Source organism: Miscanthus floridulus, chromosome 9 (genome assembly GCF_019320115.1).
Source record: "Miscanthus floridulus cultivar M001 chromosome 9, ASM1932011v1, whole genome shotgun sequence".
Taxonomy (NCBI): Eukaryota; Viridiplantae; Streptophyta; class Magnoliopsida; order Poales; family Poaceae; genus Miscanthus; species Miscanthus floridulus.
Window position 1 is genome coordinate 82,784,875 of NC_089588.1, and position 23,622 is coordinate 82,808,496.

General features: G+C 41.4%; 1 non-coding gene across 1 annotated transcript; it reads right to left on the reverse strand.

Annotated features, from left to right (window-relative positions):
• Positions 1 to 3,936: 3,936 nt before the first annotated feature.
• On the reverse strand, positions 3,937 to 4,043 carry LOC136484662 (small nucleolar RNA R71). Its single transcript, XR_010766161.1, has one exon. It is a non-coding gene; the product is annotated as a small nucleolar RNA R71 (small nucleolar RNA).
• Positions 4,044 to 23,622: the final 19,579 nt, after the last annotated feature.

Here is a 23,622-nt window from a genome sequence, read left to right on the forward strand (position 1 = left end):
CAACTTGAGAGTGGCTCAGTCCCGACAGAAGAGTTACGCTGATACTCGCAGAAGAGAGCTGACTTTTGAAGTTGGAGATTATGTGTACCTGAAGGTGTCACCAATGAGAAGTGTGAAAAGATTCAATATGAAAGGAAAGTTGGCACCGAGGTATATTGGACCTTTTAAGATCCTAGAGAGACGTGGAGAAGTAGCCTATCAGTTGGAACTGCCTGAGAGTTTGTCAGGTGTACATGATGTGTTTCATGTTTCTCAATTAAAGAAGTGTTTGCGAGTACCAGAAGAGCAGATTCCTTTAGAAGAACTTGCTGTTAAGGAAGATCTCACATATGAAGAGTATCCGATAAAGATCTTACAGATGGCAGAAAGAGTTACAAGGAGCCGAGTTATAAAAATGTGCAAGGTACAGTGGAATCGGTATACAGAGGATGAGGCTACTTGGGAAAGAGAAGAGGAATTGCGAAAGTCTTATCCACAACTGTTTGAGTAAGCAATCACCCTGAATCTCGAGGACGAGATTCATCTTAAGAGGGGTAGAATTGTAACATCCAAAAATTCTCATTCTTTTAAAATAAGTAAGTTTGATTTCTTTATGCAATTATATGTGCATTCAAATTTAGGAAATAATATTTTTATGAAATTAAAAGTAAATATAAGGATAGAAACATGTTGATGCATTCATGCTGCTGCACATTTGTTTTTGTAATGATTAGCTTTGACTAAAATTTGAATTGAATTCAAATTCAAATTGAAAATGAGTTTGGAAAATTTATTTGGAAAAAGAAAAATAATTTCCTTCTTCTCTCCCCTCTCTTCCTCATTCGGCCCGCATGCCTTTTCCCCATGGCCCGCTCGTCCTCCCCTCTTCCCTTCCTGGGCCGGCCAGCTTGGGCACAACCGCTGTCGCACCGTTTCCCCGTGCATCAGCCGCTGCCAACCCAGCCCCGCGCGTCAGCACCGTCCCCCTCCTCCTGCCACCGCCGCACCCAGTCCTGGCGCAACCGTTGCCGCTCCACGCCCAAGTCCACGTCCACATCGTGGGAGTGCCCCCGCCCCCCCCACCCCCGCGCTCAGCCTCTACAAAAGCGAGCCATGACCCCGCCGCCCCTCCCTGCTGTTCATCCCCGCTCCAATTCCACGCTCGCCTATGCACGATGAAGCCGCACGCACATCGCCGGGATCCGCTGTCCGCCCCTCCACGCGGACAGCCGTCCCCGAGCCGCCTCCGTCTGTTTTCCCCCGCGGTGAGAACCCCCTTGTTTCCCTCTACCTCCCCATGCCGTTATTTTTTATTTTCATGGCTTGTATGACCGTTTTCGCGTGCGCCCGATAGCTCCTGGCCGTCGGCCATGGCGACCGCCGCCTCGGCCGCATCCTCCGACCGCCGTATCGGCCTGGCCGAGGTCCCCTGCTCCCCCTCTTTCTCCCGGTGCCCTTGGTTCTTCGAACCGTGGCCCATAGGCCAAGTTCCATGCGCGCTAGTGACCACCTCGCCGCCGGCAATGGTTGCACTGCCGCGGCCACACTATTCTGGCCAGCGCCTCCCTTTCTCTCTCTTCCCCTCTCTAATCTGAGCCATCCGTTCTTGATCCAACGGCCACCGATGGCTGATACCCTTTCGCCCTGGCATAATTGCTAATCAGACCCTGAGTTTTTCAAAGTCCTAACCTACAGTCCAAAGCACATTTCTAGAGTACGCTTTCTCGTTTTGAAAACATAAAGTATATTGTTTTAGTCCAAAATACGTTTTCAGTATTTAAAGAAATGCCACTAGATTTGTTTTGCTCATAAAAACTTCGTTTTAGCTCCGAATTGACCCGTTCAAATTGCGTTAGTTTCGTAATTTCATAACCTTTGTGTTAGTACCACTATTAATCATGTTTGCAACTTTTAAATTTCATGGTTAGATTTAATTAAATAAATTGCTATAGGAAATCCCGTTTAAATCATAACTTTCGCGTATTAGCTCCGTTTTTCGTGAACTTCGCGTTGCCGTGATCGTAGCGAGATGTAGAATCTTTTCATAAACATTTTAATTTGTTTTCTATACTGCTGGTGTACTGTTCTAACTATAGTATTGTTTGCTTTGCATGAATGCTCCTGGAATGTTGTATGTTGCTGTGTTGGTCGTGTTCAGACGGTGAGGAGAACGTTGGTGACCAGGAGTACTTTGACGACCAGCAGGATCAGTAGGAGTTTGCTAACCAAGGCAAGTATAGCATGGGCCTACCTTGATGTCCTATTCACTTTAATCATTTACTCATGTGCATGTGTCTAACTTTGATAACCATAAGGACATCCTAGTCATTTGATGACATGTTTCCTTGACTCCTATGGGTTAATTGCATATGGGTAGATTGCTAGCGCTCTAACTGAACATGATCTATATAATGGTTAATGGTTCTATGGAACTAAAAGTAAAACATGCTTTATAACAACTGATCCATAGGGCGAAGGTGCAAATGACTTTTGATCATGTTGCTCCCTAAGCCCTCCATAAGGACTTATCTGTCGGCAAAAGCTGGGACTGACAGTGCAACCGTGAGAGTCATATGGCTCTGACTTTAGCTCAGTAATAGGACCTTTTCTAGCTTGTTAGAGGTTACCTTTATGGCAAAAAAGGGGCTTGCCACGTTGGGTATAGGGCTGCCTCTGTTCCTATGTGTATAGACGTGATGGATATGTGCCATAGGAAAGGGGGGTTCCTACATCTGCCTGCCGAAGGAAACCTAGCGGCCCTAACTTGTTAGAGAAACCTATGAAATGGCTTCATAGTGTACCCTGCCCGCTCACCTTGGCAGTGACATGGGAGTAATTAACCCGAGCGTATGGGAATCACGACTCGCGCTGAATGTGCACCACCTCTGTAGAGGGTTACAAACTGTTATAACAGCCGTGCTCACGGTCACGAGCGGCCCGGAAAACTCACAGAATAATTGGTTACTCATTGTGGTTCATTTATGATGGTATACGATGATAATATGATGCAAATGATTCTGATATTTGCTTATGTGGGTTTAAATGGGAGCTTAAGCATAACTTGATTATACTTGATAATAAAATCTGGACTTACTAAAAGTGCTAACTATAGTAAACCATGTGTCATCCTTTTTGAGCTTCATAACCCCGTGTTATCTTGTTAAGTACGGGAAGTACTTACGCTTGTTTACTTTCTATATTTGGATAAAAATCCTCGGATGGGTAACAGATGACAACGGGTATGAGGAGTTTCCTGAGGATTATTAGGCTTGTGGTCAACCAGTTGACCTTCCCTGTGATGGAGTTCCACGAGAGAGTTATCATTTTATCTTCCGCTGTGTTGTGTAAGACTATGTGTTGTTATTAATTGTGATGTAAGATACACTATGATGATACTTTTTATAATTTGTCGACTTATGTGTGTGACTGATCCCTGGGCACACACGAGCTTTATGCATTCAATTTTATCCTTAAAATTGGGTGTGACAGTTCATATCTTATATAGGGTATTGTAGAATTGGTTGTGATTCACCAACACTTCCAATCAGAATCAACCCAATCAAAAGGAAGCTTAACACTAGTTTCTGAAGCTATGGCTGACAAGACTCTGCATGAGTTCTTTGCTCCGAGCATCGAGAACATTCGCACAGGACCAACACTCAAAACCGATAACCTTGAGTTTGAGCTCAAGCCAAGCCTCATCAACATGGTGGAAGCTACCCCTTTCAGCGGAAAGGAATATGAAGATGCTAGTGCTCATCTTTAGAATTTTCTAGAGATGAGTAGCACTGTCGTCATCAAGGACATTGCTCAGGACATCATACTACTTTGCTTGTTTTCATTCTCACTAGTGGGAAAGGCGAAACAATGGTTCTACACCAACAAAGATAACATCAATACATGGGCAAAATGTTCAAAAGCCTTCCTAGAAAAATTCTTCCCTGTAGGCAACACCAATGCCTTAAGAGGAAAGATTTCCAATTTCCAACAGTAGAAGGGAGAGACCATTCTAGAAGCATTGGAATGTTTTCAAGAATATGTTTCAGATTGTCTTCATCATGGAATGGAAGATTGGTTGCTCATGCAAAGTTTCTACCATGGATTAACTCAGAAACCTCAGGAACATCTTGATGCCACTACTGCAGGATCATTTATGTCACTCACCCTTAGAAAAGCTGAAAGTCTTATGGAAAAGATAGCCTCTAATCAAGGTTGGTCTCAATGCAACATTCAATCATGCAATAAAAGCGAAGAAGTACAAGAAGAGGTGTGTGCACTATCAACCAAGATGGACGTACTGTTAAATTGGCTCGAACAGCGAGACAATTACAAGGGAGATCATCAGGCCATTCAAGATGCTTTCAATGCTCAAAACACATGTTGAGAATATTTGAGGGTTGAATTCCCTTAATATCAAGAGGATGTAAACATCATTGGCAACAATTTAGTTTCACAACAACAGAGACAAGGATAGAATCAACAATAACGGTCAACTTACCAAGGTAAGTACCCAGGTAACAATTATAATTCTTTTAATCCCAAGCAACCATCCTTAATAGACTTAATCTTAGAACAAGGTAGGATTAATTAGAATATTTCAAAAAATCTTGCTTTTAATGATAAGGTCCTAGAAAACATAAATACTAAAATGGATAGTTTTTCTTCTGCCATAAAAGACCAACTTAGCTATAATAAAAAAATAGAATCTCAATTAGCCTAGTGGCCGCTGCTCTACCTTTTGTTACTAACCTTGAAAAGGTCAACGCTATAAACACAAGAGGTGGCAAGTCTACTTGTGATGCGCCATATCCGACAAGGACAGGTAAGACACAAGTAGTAATGCAGGAAGAGGAGAAGAGAAATGATGAAGTTAAATAAGTTGAGCCACAAGAGCGAGAATTACAACAAGATTTTCATGACACTACCTTCCTACCGTTTCCATGTAGAAATCGAAAAGCCAAAATGGATGAATAGTTTGGTAAGTTTGTAGGGGTAATTCAAAAGTTATATATCAATATTCCTCTACTAGATGCCATACAGGTACCTACCTATGCGAAGTGCCTTAGAGACATCCTCAACAACAAAATACCACTGCCCACCACTGAAGTAATCAAGTTAACGGAGGAGTGTAGTGCAACCATCCTAAATAGATCACCTATCAAGAAGAAGGATCCAGGGTGTCCCACTATTGATTGTTCCATCGAAAGCCAGAACTTTGAGAATGCATTATGCGATCTTGGAGCAAGCGTTAGTGTTATGCCCAAGAAGGTCTTCGACAAGCTCAACTATTCAACACTCACACCAACGTCGATGTGTTTGCAACTAGCCGACCAATCGGTCTGCTACCCTGCAGGAATCAGTCGAGAATATTTTGGTAAAAATATGAAATTTCTTTGTTCCTGTGGATTTTGTAGTACTTGACATGCAGGAGGGCATGAAGACACCCCTCATACTTGGGAGACCCTTCTGGAGTACTACAAATGCGCACATTGATGTCAGAGACAGAGAAATCAAATTCCATATCAATGGCAAGGAAGAGCGATTCGCCTTCAAGCCAAGACCAGAACAATGCTCTAATTTGGAATGGTGTAAGAAACAAGTTCATCCATCAAGGTCTCCATCTTCGGGAGAGAAGGACGCACCCGAAGAATAAACACGAATGAAGAAGTCTGGTTTGGTGGACTTAAAATTACGAACCCTCGCTGGGAGGTAATTCGATAGTTATCTATAATAATTTTTTGCATTATATTTTACTTTGGCATATTTACTTTTCAACACCTGCATTATAAAATAAAAATTCTCATCATGGCATTATAAATTCAAGCCCCATATAAATAATTTTTACGAGCATAAAAACCCCATAAAGAAATATTTGTTGTGGAGGCATAAAAAATTAAAAATACCATCATTCATCTTCTTATATTTCATAGTTTCCTAAAATATTTTTTATTGCATATATATACCCGAATATATAGTAGAAATACGGGCACCGGGACCAACAGACACCTAGGACCTACCACCATCACCTCCATCTCCACTTAGCCTCCATTATGACCTCCAAATCTCCACCATTCCCACTCACCTCCACTCTGCACCGTCCATACCACATTTCCACCAAAAAGGAGCAGATATTTTGCTTAACCATGAAGCAAGAGGTCATCAAAAGGAAGGGGAGGCCAAATGGCCACAATGTGAGACCGGTCGGCCTGCTGCTCGCCCATCTATAAATACCACTCCATCCTGGTTGCTCTCAGCCTCAAACACAGCTCAAAACCAACTCCCAAGTTTGAAATTCCAGTTATCAATTTTGTAGTTGAAAATTCTCTTGGTGGATGTAGTTTTGGAGTGAGAGAAAAGGGGTGAGAAAGTTGAGAGTGAAGGTGTTGCTAAAATCATGAGTAAGAGAGAGAAGTTCTTCTAAAATTTGAGCAAGAAAGAGGCTAGAGTGGTAGTGTTGTCCAAATCAAGAGAGAAAATTAAAAAGAATTAGGATGGAAGTTATGCCAAAATATTGATTTAAAAAATCTTTAGGCAATCTCGGACGACTAACCCTCTGGATGACTAACTTTTGGATGGCTAACTGCTAACATTTTTATTTTCCTAATTCCATTCCACGAGTTGTGTTGTCTTTTGTCTATTTTGCAGAAAAATGAGCAAGATTCCCAAAAAGCTCAAGCATGCAGTGTCGTTCCGCTCAACAAGAAGTTCATTGTCCCGGGCAAGCACCAACATGGAGGTCGATCCTCCATCTCCCGCTGTCGGAGCACCGTCCTGTTCAGCCCCCGTGGCTAGAAACATTCTCTTGCAAGAGAAGCAGCTCAAGATCCGGGGCAATACGGAGGACATCTACAAGAAGCTGAAGACCCAGAGGTTCGTCCTTACTCCCTCTTACCATCCAGCCCTACTACAAGCCATAGGTATGAACACTGAATTTGAACTCATTTTTAGACCTGTAGGATGGAAGGATGTTTGGGAAATAGATCAATAGGGGTCTAAGCTTTTGATAATAATTTCTATGCACCTTGAACCCCACCTGATTCGAAAGTATCATTTAGACTTTTAGAAAAGATTTTTCTATCCTATGGAAACAGTTTAGTGAACTTCTAGGATTTCATGCACATTGTGTGATTGATGTGGACACCGCTATACAAGACATTGATAGAATGAAATTTTGGAGGAAAATATCTAAAGAACTTACTTGCTACCATCCCCGTACCAATGAAATTCATCACCCTACTATGTGATTCATGCATAACTGGCTAGCTTTTTCTCTTTTTCCTAGGAGTGATTTTCGCACTGTTAGGAATGATGAACTTAAACTGCTCTATGCTATGGTTAAAAGAAGAAAGGTCTCACCTATGCAGTTTATGATGAAACACTAGAAAGAAATTCCTGATCTTAAGGGAGATGTTGGGTGTACTTCTTTGGTCACCCCCATAGCTAAAAATTTGGGTCTTTTGGAAAATGCTTCTATTGCTTACATTGATGACATTCCCTATTGGTTTATTGATTATGAATATTTTGTCCAAGCTCACATGCTGAAGAAGAAAAAGGATGGGAAACTTGTCATGATGTATATGGATCATACAAATGAAATCCTGTTACCAAACCAAAACCTTGGTCTATATGCGGTGCAGTCTTTTGTCTTTAATTTACAGGTGGAGGAAGTGCCTCGGCGGAGCGCTTTTGCGAGACTCTTGTGCAACCTACAGCCCAGATACTGTGGCAATGATCCAATTCTAGAGGGACCTGGCCTTCACCATCTATGCAGGATGGGACCAGTCGGGATCTTCCCGCATGCACCAGTCCAAGCATGCTGGGTGGGAATCTTCTCACATACACCAACCTGAGCATGCTGGTTAGGGAGCAGCCCACCCCTCAGCATGTTGAGAGCTCCTGGCATCAGGGCTTAAGTGTGCAATGGTAGTATGGCAACTTCGACTACTATCAGCAGCAGTCATATGAAGAAAGTCTTGAGTGGCCATCAGGGAAGACATATGTCCTTCTCTATCTATGGCTACTATGACTAGCCCATGGGCTATCATGAGCAGCAGATGGAGCACCCTTGCCTCGACAATAGGCTGGCGACTATCGAAGAGACACTAGCAAGACATTTGGAACTAGCTACACCAACACTCCTAGTGGCAAAGCAGAGATGGGAGAACGCATCACCACCATTCAGCAAGCACCAGGAGCAGGAGAATGAGAATTGGCGATACTTTTTCTAGGGTCTCCACATCGACCCGCCTTTCTAAGAGATCGCAGCAACACCTAGCTTGGGGGAGGAGCCCCCATTTACCGAAGGTAAGTTTTCTCTTCCTAGCATTTTATTATTTTCTATAGTTTATTTTTCGAGTTTGCTATTTAGTTAAAAAAGATGCATAACCCAAAAAAACAAAATAAAAATTTGCCTTTGTCTTTTATATACATATTACTATGGTGTGATCTAAAAAATATAAAAAACCAAATAAAAAGAGAGTGAATATAGTTTACTTAAGATGTGTTTTAGTTTCCTTTCTTGTTTTTAAGAGCTAGAAAAATAAAAAAGAACTTGAAGATGATCTCACATGATGGAAAAGATGAATAGTTACTTTGTTGTAATTCCTTTCAAGTACTTAGCTTTTAGTTTTGAATTCTCCCTGAGTTTTAGATGAAATTGATTTAACATGAGAATTTGCTCTGAACTTGAAACTCGTGGGTAGCATATGCTTGATCTAAGTCTAGATAATCCAACATATATGATATGAGAAGGCTCTGAGCTGCTATTTATCTTGTTCCAAGTGACACTTGAATTCTGGAGATTTATCTTTTGAAAAAACATAAAAATGCAACATGATGATATCCTGTATGACAAAGCTTGAATTACCTACCGGAGTCAAATATGATATTTAGACTAGGAAAACTTCCACTCATATATATTGCTTGTATTGCATTGAGTTTGGTCAAGCTTTGTTGATGCCTTATGAGAGTTTTGTCATGCTCTTAAAATCAAGATCACGTACACACCACCCGCATATGCACTACTCCTACACTAGGGGTAGGTGCAAAAATAAGCATTCCATCTAGATCCACCCAAAAATGTTTTACTCCTACACTGGGAGAAAACGCCAAAAACACCTTGATAGGTTTTCCACCAAATAAATGCTCTAAGTTCTTGTTGCTATCTCTTAAAAGTTTTGTTGCAGAAAAGAAGCATGGGCTATGCAAGAGTTATTCATAAAAAAATAAGAAAGAAAGAAAAAGAATTGAGAAAAAATGGACAAGTGTCCGAATTATTAAAACAATGGGTACTCAGATGCCCACCTAAAAAATGAGATGAATAAGATAGCCCATGTTTTCTTGCAATTGTTTCCAAAGTTCCAAATGAGAGATATGTTTTCAAGGAGCATAGTAGAATTAGGCTAGCCACCATATATATATCTACTATATTCCACACACATGAACATCTTGATTTGATTGCTATGACTCAACTTTCTTTGGATCCATTGTTTGACTTTACAATATATGTATTACAAGTATGCTCTCTCATACAATTACCACTCCTATGAGATCCATATAAGCTTTAGTTGTAGGAGAAGAAAAGGCATAACATCATTATTGCCTTGATAAGGATCCACAAATACCACATACATGAGAGACGTGAGAGTGTCAAACAATGGAGTCTCTGAGTTTTATTTTGAAAACTTGTAAAAACTCTAGAACAATGGTTGAACAAAGAACTTGAGACATAGTGCTTGACTTGGTTGTTTTGTCTTTCAATTGCTCAAGGCCCAAGTGAAAGCTCAAAAGCCCCATGGTTGAAGGTAATATGGGTAAGTTTGAAAGATAGATTGATAGATTTTAATCTAGAGGAGAATTCTTTGTTGAACATGTGTACTTTTGAGGAGTGAAAACATCGCAGCAACTCCTGATCCATTGCTAAGTTTAGCTTTACTCTGGGACAAGCAAAGGTTAACCTTGGAGTAGTTTATTGATGGTAGTTATCATCCATTATAAACCGTCAACATAACTTGAATAAATGCATAGACTTACGTGTTTAAACTAACAATTTCCACGAGCTTTGGTGAATCTGTGTTTTTAGCAGGGTTATTCTTGAAAACCAGCAAGGGGGATCAAAATGTCAAATAAATTTGTGCTTATCCACGACAAAAACTACTCCAAAAGGTTTCAGAGGCCACTAGAAGGCATCCCACAGAGGTAGACCCCGAAGGGATCATAGGTGGGGCCGGCTGGCCCCACCTATAGGCCGCCCGGCCCCCTAGGGCCCACATGTTAGCCCCCATCATTATGTCGGTTCTCCACCACCTCCTAGCTTGCATCTACGTCATTTATTCAAGTTGGTTTGATCCAAGGGCTCAGGATTGATGCTCTAACCTATATAACCAGCCCCTGCCCCCCTCCAAAGCATGCTGCCATAAGTCAAGAGTAGATCTGAAACTTGGGTTTCTAGAGAGAAGAGAATAAAGCTCGAATTCTTTAAAGTTCTAGTATAGGCTAGCTAGTAAGGTTCAAGTAGAGTGTGGACTATTGCTCAGGATTCTAGATCCACCTTCTGGAGACTGGTATAGGCCATTGTATCTCTTTATTTATGAGTTTGTGCTACATCAATATTATGTTGCTATTTATTATGTTCCTAGTTTGCTCTAGTTATATGCTTGATATAGTTGTGATTGATGATGAGTTTATGCATATGTTCGCAAACTACTTAGCCCAAGACGTGCATGGGTTAAGTGGTCAGTCATTATATAAGCATGGTGCTTAGATATTGTGTACCTGTGGATGCATTCTGTACTCTAGGTCATGTGGTAGATTGTGGATATGACACTCCCATTGAGTCCTTTGTAGTCCACTCTCTGTTTGTACAGCAAGTAGAACACGGTTGCGAAGGGAGACAAGCTCTGTTCTTCATCTTCCTCAGTAATGTTCCTTATGCATAGATCCAGGGTTGATTATGCTATAGATAAGAGTGTATATACTTGGGTGCACAAAAGACTTAGTAAATAAGGAATGAGTTAGGAATCTTTTGCTCTTACCGAATCTCCTGCCTAGCCATACTACATTTTATGAGTCTCTATTTCTTTCTTTGGAATTACTATCAATGCTTCACACTTATCATTTATTTATCATTTGACTTACCCCTAGCCAAAGCATGAGAGTGGTTTTATCATAAGTATACATATTTGTCAATATCTCTATGCCAACAATCCCATAGCTCCTCCCTGTGGATAAAATATAAATAACGATACTCGGTATACTCCCGGGAGAAAATGCTACAATGGTATATTATCTGTGCACTTGCAGATATTTTACTTTAACATATATTATTTTCTCTAAGTTTTACAAGTTTCAATAATAATTACCAACAATGCATTTCTAGCATCATGCTAGGGATGACAACTTAGTAAAGAGTGATGCTAAGAAATATCATAGTGCGTCATTGGGTAGTTGGTTGCTAGGGCGTAGCATTTCTTTGGTTTAGGTTGTTAATTAAGGATGTCCATTGAATTCGATGGGTTGTGTCTCGGACATCCAAATACGAAAGCCTATGGTGTAACGAACTCGGGTCGTTACAGACGGATCGCACCGATGTCTTCAGCACGAGAGTCAACTTCTCGGTCCTCGCCTGCCCCACCGCCTACCAACCCAAGTTCCACGGAGTCCGCATCATGATGGATCATAGTGTCATCATCTCCTGTATCCTCATCATCACCATCATAATCATCAGTCCCATCAGAATGGCTACCCTCACTAGATCAACTCGACTCATCACCCTTATCTTTGCCTAAACCCTCTCTTGCCTTCTTCTCCTCATCCTCCTCTTCATCTTCCTCATCAGAAATAACTTGCAAGAGCGGCAAGTTAGCGAGAGTCAACATCCTCTGAGTCGTCTGAGACTCTACAACTGCATCCGGTGGGGGTGCTGGTGCAACCACCGAAACAAGCTTCATGGCCACGACAGGAGAGTCAACTTTCAAAGCGAGCATCTTCCCCGCCGCAACACTCGCAGCCTTCGATGCACCGGCGCATCCACGACCATGTCCACCATTATTGGACACACTAGAAGGCTTGCTGGCTACCTCTAACCTCTTCCTTTTTCAGGCAACCCCTTTCTTGCTACCCTCGACCTCCGTTAACTCAACCTATGGCCAATCTGGATACATCAACCCAAGCAGGTCGAAGGCACAATTGATGCAATGGCGATCAGCCAGTGCAGCCCTTATTGCCTTTGCTTTGGCATTACTAAGAGCACCAACAAGCTCCTTAGTGGCCTCCGCAACCTCCCCATAAATAGTTGTCATTCTTGCTGCCTAAGAACTGCTCTTCTGGAGCACCCTCGACTAAGCCTACTTAATATCGATCCCAAGCCCCTTCAATCCATGACCTCGATACATCACATCGTCTTTCACATCAAACCATGATTGGTTAACCCTCAAGGGTATGACCTTCGCACAAAGAAACTCCTCAACCAAGTCACACATGCACTGATGGCGTGACGAAGCCCTCAACGCATCAACAACAGCAAGACAACCATAAGTCATAACAGCAGTCCAAGGTCACATTATCAAGCCTCAGCCAATTTTCCACAAGCCTGGTTCGCTCTCTAGCCTTAGATAAAACTAGTGCTCTATCTAGGGCGAAGACCACTTGTTCTTCTGCGCCTAAACCAGAACCTCCACGCCTTGTCGATAGCAAAAGGTATAAACTCCAAACTGACCCAAAGTAGTCTTCCCATCAACCTTTAGCTTATGGGGCTATGGATGAACCCTGTGGAGTCATATGAACCCCTCAAAATCAGGCTCAACCCCCTATGACTTAAAAGCCCAAACATAAATACCAAGCTTCACAAAGCTCAAAGGATTCAGCTGATGGAACTTTAGATTAAACCGCCTTCAGACCCCAATAACAAGAGGATGTAGAGGAAACCTCAACCCAGCCATGAAGAAATCACTGGTACATGACAGCCTCATCATTGTGAGGGTCCAGAACAGTCTCCGTCTCAGGCAGCCTAGCAAGATCCCAGGAAAACAAGCCAAGCTTTGTGAACTCATCCAATTCCTCCAAGGTGACCCTCGTAGGCCCAAACTCAAAACTCACAGCAACCTTCAGGCGCAGAATCAACGGCCTTGGAGGTATCAATGGGTCTCATTGTCTTCTTCACCCTGAGCCATCTAGCTAGAAAACATAAATCATAAAAAAGCGTCAGCAATAGTAGAAGGCTACAAAAGTTCAAAAACAAAAAACAACTACAACGTACCTAAGAGAGAAGGAAGCAGTGGCCTGAACAAGGAAAAACCCTAACCTTCTCTCAGAAAACCAACCCTCGCTCACTTATTTTAGGAGCAGCAACTAGCCAGCAAACAAAGTGAGAACAAGGAAAGACTTAAACCTACAACAACTATTTATAGGCACCCAGCGTCCACCCGAAAGGAAAGCGATCATTGCAAATCCCGAGAAAACAGGACACAAATGGGCGTCGGGAATCCCAAGAAAAGCAGGGAGCAGCCTTCGACAATCGCGCGTCTACACCATAAGTGCATAACAAAACCACCTAAAAAAAGGAAACCCTACCCCTAGAACAACAGGCTGAAAACCGTTATAGCCCAGCATTGGTCGAGCGCAATGGGGGTGTCACAGCGCCATGCCGTAGGCAAGGTACCCTCGCCTACCACCCTCCTATGAGTTTCAATGTTCCTCCGACCCATCACGCTAGGCCCGATCCTTGAGGGGCTACTGTTGGGGGGGAGGACCCATCACAGCTCCTACCCTTGCGCCTGACCCCTGCTGGCCTAACTAACTAGCCTCACAGAGGGTTTCTATTCACCGTGTAGTCCTATGTTTTCAGGTGTCGCGTGCGAAGGTTCACCATTTTGGTTGAAGGGTTACCGTGGGCAAGGCGCTAGCTGATAACAATTGGCGGACCCTCATTTCGGGACACGCAAAGGTTCAGCGCGAGCCGTGAGAAGGAACCAGCTTGAAGACGGCGGCGGCCCCACCATGACGGTTAGGGTTCAGGGTAGTCTGCCAAGGGAAGAAGATTACCGCCATACCCTTGACTATTGTATTGCGGTTACCTTGTCGAGGCTGACCCTAGCGTAATTTCACAGCAACCCGGTTGTGGTCTATAAATACCCGGGGCGCTCGTGTAACAAGGAGTGGTTTTTTCGGACAATTTAATAAGCAATTACTCCGCATTTATTTCTAGTCCCAATCTCAAAAAACCTTCGCTCTCTCATTTGCTCTCACTTATACGTTTTCTTCCCTATGGGAAACCCTCGGCCTCTCCCCGTGCGATCCTCGGTGAGGGGGAGAGGTTAGGAGTGACCCTGCAAATTCACAAAAGTCTTTAACAATATTTCAAGTTTCTTTGTCTAGTAACACATTTTATTATATATGTATATAAACTGATTCACACCCATTTTGTACAGATTTTAGCTTTGAGTAAAGACAAAGACGTGTTTAAAAGTTTGGCTGATGAGTGTTGATGGATCTACTGTCTCACTGTTACGAAACACAAGTCCAAGGCTTCACTGCAACAACGGGTATTTGGGTATTCCTAGAGTCAGTTCTAGAACTATAGTCATTGGAACATGTACTGGCAGAATTAGTCTCCAGAACTTTGGATTACCCTAGATGAAGCTGTCACATAAGGTCATGTTTCCGATTATTATGCTTCGAGCATACCTTGATTCTAGCATTAGACTGGTAAGATGGACTCACTATGTGAACTTATTCATCTCTCTGGATTGAAATTGCATTGAACATTCAGCAAACAAATCGCCAAACCTCAGTCCGATGTCTCTGTTGTCCAAAAAAAAGATTAAGATGAGCCATCCTATTTTGATCTTCTCTTTGTGTCACGCGTACACCAGCAGGGAGCCCGAGGGCCAGCTAGGGAAGACGGTGGCGCTGTTAGCAGGGGCAGCGCCGGAAGGGGAGGAGAGAGCATTGGTGACAGGAGGCAGGGAGGGGAGGGAGAACTTTGCTTGCCTTTCCAGTAATGCTGCTCCCTCATGCATTGTAGGTAGTGGTGGAGGAGTTGACAGCGGAAGCCCTCTATATTTCTTAAGTAGACACTACGGGAAACACGTGATTTGCCGAGTGCCAAATTTCGGGCACTCGGCAAAGACCTGTTTTGCTGAGCGCCACACTCGGTAAAATAGCATTTTTCCCCTCTTTGCCGAGTGCCACACTCGGCAAAGAGGGCTTTGCCGAGTGCCGTGACCATGACACTCGGCAAACCTGGGAACCAGAGACCCAATTTCCCAGCTTTACCAAGTGCCAGAGCCATGACACTCGGCAAAGATTTTTTTTTTAAAAAAAAATTCTTTGCCGAAGGCAAGAGTATGGCACTCGGCGAAGAATTTTCAAAAAAAAAAAGAAAAATTCTTTGCCGAGTGCCGCTGAGGTGGCACTCGGCAAAGAGGCCGTCAGATTTGACGTCGGTTTTTTTTTTTTTTGCCGAGTGCTGACGTGACACTCGGCAAAGGCTTTACCGAGTGCCCGATATGTGGCACTCGGCAAAGAAACCTTTGTCGACGGGTTCTTTGCCGACTGCTCTTTGCCGAGTGCAGCACTCGGCAAAGCCTTTACCGAGTGTATTTCAGGCTTTGACGAGTGCCGCAGGCACTCGGCAAATTGCCGGTTTCCAGTAGTGAGACTCACGTGAAAGACATTGTGGATGCGAATATCTGATGGGAGCTCAAGGGGGTATGCTACCGAGCCAATTTGTTCATTGATCTTACAGGGGGCATAATATTTTGGAGATAACTTTCCTTTTGGTAGTGTTGATATGGCTACTGCTAATCATGCCGTTAGTTTCAGCCAGAGATTAGTTTCATGCCATTAGTTTATGCTTACCAGGTTTAATCATAGCCGGATCGTTTGCTTACCCATTGTTGTTGCAGTATTGTTGACAGGTGTTGATCTAGAATATATTTGAGGTTGCAGTGATCTGATATAATTGTAAAGGTACATCCCCATAAATAAGGTCGCCAATGTTTAACTGTTGTCACTAACCCGATTAATTCCCTTTCATATCCTGGTAGTTTGGAGTGTCACGGCGCTACACAGGCTATGGCGCCTGTCCCCTGATATAGTACTACACCAAACCCGCTTGACGAGGCATCACTATTCTATTATGAATGATCTGTCAAACTCTGGCAGTTGCAGAACTGGTGTTGTAGATAACTCCTGTTTTAACTGCTGACGAGGCTGACTGAGTCCATATAAACCCATATTTCTTGAGCAGTTGGATTAAGATGTTCAACTATTTCACATCTGTTTGTAACGAAGAACGCTGTGAAAGAATTTATGATAGAACCAATTAATAACGATTATGTGCAAAGAAATAATGTTAAAAGCGATATACTATCTCCTTTATTTTTTATGTGTCACATTAGATTTGTTCTAGGTCAAAAAAACTATCTTTGACTATTAATTTTAAAAATATACTTATAGTTTTAATGACAGTATTTTTTTATATTGAATCTAAAAACATAAATCTAATACAAATGTAAATAAAAACGGAGGGAGTAGTGATGATATACATGTGAAGTGGTGTTTATATATGAAATGATTTGTGTATGCGCATCTCCGAGTAATTACAAATGGATGAATTAAATTTCACTGGCATTCATCATTGTTTTTTTAATGGGCAGCAGCAGAAAGCAAGTGTGCTGTTATAGGACAACCAAACAGATTCCGAAAATGTCATTTTTTTTAAAAGAAGAAATAAAGTACATGTCCACCCAATGAGCTGTACTTCATTTCAAGCCCAAATTTTACATGAAAACAACAAGCTTCCTCGGCCTGATGGGCATGAAAACTGTACTACACAAGGATATGGGGATATCCACTTGGAAAAAGGCCCAACTAAGGCCTGAGTGATTGTCAGTCTGAAATTGGCCCAAATCTAACTCATAACTAACATGTCTAGTTATTTCACTTCAGTTTTCTCTAAAAAAAGTTATTTCACTTCAGTTTGTAGCGGTGTGGTTCCTAAACGATGAACAACCACCTACCGTTTAGTTATTATTCGAACTAAACATCCATTTAAACAAAATAAACAGTTGATTAAATAAACCAGAAGACTATTATGTATACCATGTAGACAGTAATTAAACAGATGCAATGACCGTTTAGCCAAACACTCGGTTCTTTTTTTTCCTTGGTAACTCTTCACTGTAGCCAGGCTGGACCTAGCACCAAAATTAGGTGAGGGCATGTGCCTTTATAGTTTCACGAAATAGGGGTCATTCCTACTGGCGATATTATGAATATGTTTGGATCCTCACGGTTCCCTCTGTTGATCCGCCCCTTGTAGTCATATTTATTTATTTTTTGGGTGAGATTGGCAAAGTTTATCAAAACTATCTTTGCATACTTTAGTTTCCTCTATCCTAGAAAACGTTATGTTTAGGGTTAAAAATTGTGCTAGAAAACTTGAAATTTTCAGCTCTTATAGGCACTCCATTTCAGAATCCCCACTTTCCCTATAATTAACACCGCCTGCGATTGTGGCCTGCATACATTTATGTATTTTGAGGTGATGGAGTAAAAAAAACTAAACTCAAAATGATAGATATTATGGGAAAAAGCACCATAAACTGTTCAGTTTGTTCTGCATCATCATTTTTACTTCAAATTCAAAAGTGTGTCACGAGATGATGATCATAATTCGTCCATTCATTAAGCTGTCCTTTGCTCATTATGCTACACTCAATTATTTGTCTCTCGCCATAAATAAATTGCATAAAGGGTACAATTGTGGATTCCTGTTTATTCTTTTAGGACTCAAAGTTCATTGTGCCTTAAATACTGAGGGCTCTAGTTTGATGTTCCTAAAACCTTGTCCCATGTATTGAAATTTAGGCAACTTCGGTCAAATTTGGCTTTTGTTGATCATTAAAAGGATTGTTCTTTAGGTATGGCTTGACCGGAATTAAGATTAGCTAGTGGCGGCGTAATCCAGAGAAACCCAATGTGCCAAACAAGATGACATGTCTAGTTTTTCTTTGCAACACTACATGCACTGCCCACATGGCCACATGTCTGTTTACCAAGACGCTCTTGTAGACCACGCAGCAACGGCTATGGCAAGAGTAGTCTAAAGACATGCATGCATGCATGGTTTGCTTTTGGGACAATTAGTGTGTTTGGTTTGCGTCATAAAGCCATGCAGAATCATCCGATCCTACTACCGAACCCAGCCCAGCCATTTGGTTTGCGTCATATCATCAACTCGCCTGGCATGAGGCAATTCCCTATAGCGATTGAATATAACTATGGATGCGGATGAAGTGTTTCTACGATAAAGTGCCAGACGAGTCCATGCCAGACCGGTGCATGCTGCATGAGTTGAACCTTTAAACCAAACAGATTGATGTTTATACAGTCATTCCGTAGCCGAATCCACGGCATGCAGCAGCAGCACGGCTACTTCATCCTAGTGGGCTACTGGTGTCGAATCATCGTCCCATTTGGGATGGGTGAAAAAGTTGTTCAGATTATGATTTATGTGGCTGATAAGCCGGCTGAAGCTGATTTGTTGTGAGAGAAAAACATTGTTCCATGGTGAACAGGATGAAATTCTTTCTAACTTGTTGCTAACAAAAGTTGAATGCTGTCTAGTAAATCCAGGGACAGGGTCACGCCTAGGAGTCCATTACACGACAATTCATCAGATGAACGCCATTACTGTGAACCGAAATGTGATCCACTGTAGATTGATGAGGATGGCTATGCATTATTTTCGCTTGAAATTGAAAAGTCTGGCACGAGATCCATTCATAGGTTGTCCTTTCTCATTATGCTACACTAAATTATTCATCACGCACCATAAATTGCATGAAAGGTACAACTTATATATAATTAGAGGTTTCCAATTGAGTTTCCTTATCAATTCTTACCAGACGCATTACGAGAAAACATAAACCATAGAATTGCTGACTAGAGAAACCACAATATATTTGGGCTGGGTAGTCCATAAGGGTACATTTTGTGTCGGTAGACTTTAGTTATTACTGTTGCCATAATGTGCCCATATGAGTACTCTATATCCACAACCAACCACCCATCAATCCCTTTCCTTTCCTCTCCTCTCTGCTCTCTCCACTAACATTTTTTATTCCTTATGGGTAGTCTATAGCCTTATGGGTACCTTTTGCTATGGATTGCTATATGGAATAGTTCCACAATGTTCAACTAGCTTGTATATAATCATCTTAGCCAATAATAGCCATTAGATCTATTCTGTTTTATAAAAGTGGATACATTTTGAACAACCATTAAGATCAAAACTTGAAAGAAAAAAGTATAGATTCATGATGTTACAAAAAGAATGCAACAAGAGTTTCTATAACTTTAGCTAAGGCTTCAACTAAATATGTATATTGAAAAACACATAGGAGCAATTTAAAAAATGAAACCACATAAGAGTAACTAGTACAAATTTAACACAACCAGATAGAGATTATAGGGTAATGTGTTCGGAGTGAATAGAGAGTATCCATAAAACTACTTGATACATATGTATCGTAAGATTCTAGGCCGTGCTGCAGAACTGGTTTATGGGCTAATTATATTACATGGGTTGCTCGATTTTGTAGGACTAAAAAACTTATTGTGCCTTACATCAGTGAGGGATCTATAGATGAAATAGAAGAAAAAAAGTTTAGGGGACCAACTTGACCCGTTGCCGCCGCCCAAGTATGGCCAGTTGGCCATTGCAATACATCATCACGATGGGCTTGGATTACGATGGACATCTGCAAATGATCGGCCTAATTGACCAAAATTGACCCGTCGGCCGATGGTCCAATTTTGGCTAATTCAGTTCATTTTTGGTGTGGAGTGAGGAACACACTCCCCACCAAGAGGGGGGTGGTCCCACCTATCATAGGGGTGTCGGCTAACCCCCCACCCCCCCCCCCCCCCCCCCCCCCACACACACACCCTTGGTCGCCCAACGGTGGAACTCCACCCACCACCTTCCTACATGCCTCCATGCAAAGAAGCACACCTTAGCTTGGTCTCCACTGTTGATTAAAGGTCGGATTGATCCAATGAAGCAAGAGGGAAGGCACATGTGGGCCCACCTAGAGTTGCTATAAATACCCCTTACCGCTCACTCTCATTCGTGACCACGTAAGAAGCATGTATGTTACGGGTGGGAAGAATATGAAACAACCACCATCGGAACAATATAGAGCTTAAAAAATATATCTTTCTATTCTGTATTTAGGAGAAAAAGACTAAAAATGCTACCAAGGGTGATGTGTACTAATTAAAATTGTGTAAAGAGGAAAATGAAAGAAACGTCATGCAAGGGTGAAGTTATCAAATAGGCAATGTAGATTAAAATTTTAGTGTTAAGTTATAAGAAAAAAAGTAGAAAACATTACTTCTTGCTGCTTTCGAAACTACATACTCCCTCTGTTCCTTAATATAAGCCATATAGTTTTTAGTACCAATATTAACGCACGGCTTGGGAAAGGATGTGAGACCGAGGAAAAAAAGGAAAATTAGGCCATCTTCTCTCTCCCAATCAGATTGCTTCCTAAATCTAAGGGATTGGTTGGGGCATGTGCTATGTACGGTGGGAAGGTTTCCAAACTAATCGACATGGGAGCTGATACGTACCTATATTTTGGAATTTTCTTTAGAAATCTATATGGATTATATTAAGGAATGGAGGGAGTATTACATTAACTTAAGCACCATCTCTACAAGTAAAAAGTAGAACTACAAAAACATTTATTCCTTTAAAACTAAGTCCTAAAATTCATTTTTAGGATCATATGTCCCTCCCCCCCCCCCCCCCCCCCCCCCCCCCCCGCTTCATCACTGCTCTTCAACACTTCTACTCTTTTTCCTGCACGTTGCTGCATTGGTTAGGCTTCCTCTTCGAATGCACTTCTAGTGTTGACTTCACTCTTCTCCTTGTACGCCCTTTAGTCTTTGTTATGTCTGGATCATGACTGTAGTTTTCTCATGGGGAGCAGCCCATTCAACTGTAAGGCCTTGCTTTACTGAGACCTATGAGGCTTCACCATTCTATTGTGAAAGATTCCATTGAGGGAGCTCTTATTGTAGAAACTATAGGTGTTGCTACTGTTGTGGTCTCTAGCTACTGCTGAATTAGAGAGGCTTGCTACATCACTTGTTCTGCTATTGTACCTTCTTCTTGTTCCTCCTTGCTTTTCTTAAGCAGAAAATTTTGCCTCTTGCATGCGCATGAGTGGTGGCAATCTAACACAACTCATCTAAGATACTAGAAATCTTTGAGAATAAGTGTCCTAGGTTTGCTAAATGGACTATCCTCTTAGATTTCTCTAGCATCGTAGCCAAATGAGCACTAACTTGCAACACAGATATAGAAGTTGCATTCTACAGCAATGTCCACTATAAAGGATGAAGTGGTCTAGGATTTTTTAATCCCCTTATCTGTCAATACTTTTAGAACATGGCAGCAAAATATCCCATCTTTGTGAAACTAGCAGCGCTGACAGCTGATTAGAGCATTCTCTTCATTATAAGTAATCTCATACAGCCTTGAGCCATATCCTCCAATATAATATTCAATAGGGCTCAACTGGTACGCGTTTAGATACATCTGCTGACAAACATATTGTGCCATCTTCTGAAGTTTATTGTGAAACCTATAGTAGATGTTCCTTGTGTAAACATGAATAGCATGCTTCTCCAAAGGATACCTTGACCATGGGGGAGGCAACCTTTGGTCCATCCTGTAGTCTTGCATATCCTCAGCTACATCAGTCTTGTCTTGAATTTTCTTATACTGTAGGACAAAATCCAATATGGAATTATGTGGATTCACATATTTCTTGGGTAGACTATAGGAACAGATATAACCTATCCATGAAATAGGCTGGAACCCAAAGATGCTTCATTTGATACAAGTTGCAAAATATTTCATTTTTAGCAGCTCCATACTTGTTGATCATACCTTGCCACCTACTGTCAAACTCTTCTAGACTTAGGCTATGGTTCACAATTTTGTTGTAGTCCTCCTCCAACCCTTTTCTTGATGAAAAGTAGACACCAAGCCTGGACTCAATCTTTGAAATGATGTGCCAACAGCTGCATTGATGCATAGTAGGTACAATATCATCCCTTATTATTGTTGCCATTGCCAAATCATGATCTATGATCAAATTGAGAGGCTCTAACCTATTCATTACTTCTAGAAACGCTTGGAACAACCAAACATATGTATCTACAGTTCACTTCTCAAGAAAGCACATGCCACTTGAATTGATTGTGCATGCCTATTAATTGCTATGAATGGAGCAAAAGGCATCTTGTATATATTAGTGAGGTATGGCTTCTTAAAAGAGATGCAATCATTACATGTCTTGTATGATGCTCATGCTGTACCATCTATCTAGAAAATATTCTCAACCTTGTCATCACCATCTAGCTTTACTTTGAAGAAGAAATCGTTGTCTTCCTTTCAACTCATAGAAGCAAGTCAGACTTTTAGACATATTACTCTTTTTTACATGTGCCCTTATGCCTGCCCTTAAATTGCTCACATGGTTCATGATAAATGAATGAAATGTGCAGATCTATACAACTCAGACATCAACTGCATCATTCAACGAGTTTCCAAGTTGCAATCATCCAAACGTGTTAGGAATTGTACTTCATCTTTTGATATTTCAAGATGTGACCTTAGAAACTTAGAAAGTGATAGTTTGTCCACTAAACTATCATTGCGATCTGTAACAATTGCTTATCAAACTACTTATTTCCATTGAACTTGATTAACATCCTTGCTTTAGTGTACTTCATCTTCTCTCTTTTCATCTTGATGCCTATGCACTTTGCCTTTTTCCTTGTTGGTTCATCCACATCAGAACCACTGCTTTCAGAGGTACCATGCTCAAAGTCATCAACTTCAATGATTTCTTCATCAACACCCTTGCTCTGTTTACATTTTCCTTCCTTGTTGCACACAAATAAGACCTTATCAAAGAAATTTTGTAATGGCTGACCTCCTAGATGTTCTTATTCTTATAGAGAATCCCTTCCTTATAGCATAATCATTATAGCAAAGGCTAGCCTCTTCCATTATATCAAACATCTTTCAAGCATATGTCTCGTCGGGTGAAGAAATTATTGCCAGGATCTGTAAGTCTACATCAGCAACTTTAGCCTCTGTAACACCAATAATTTCAGCAACTTCAACTTCTGTAACACCAATAGCTGCCACATGTTCCAACTTCATTTACATTAGGGGTTGCCTCCACGTGTGTTTCTTCAACGAAACATTGCAACTCTAGTATTATAGGCAAATCTGAGAGTCCACTATCATAAACTGCATCATAGTTACTAGAGAAATCAGCAGATACCTGTGTACAGAACATAGGATTTCATTTCTCATCGCCATCTTCTCAGATATCATATGCCTCTGTTGGAAGCTCATTCAGATTCATCCCTTTTTTCCGCACTTTCCAAAATAAGCAATTACTCCCTCTATCCTATAATACAGTGCATTCTATGAATTTTAAGACAAATTAAGGGAGAAAATAAAAGATGCATGTACCCTTATTTTATTTCCTAATAAGACTCTATCATCAACATGATTAATGGTGATTGGTTGATAAATGGGAAGTATTT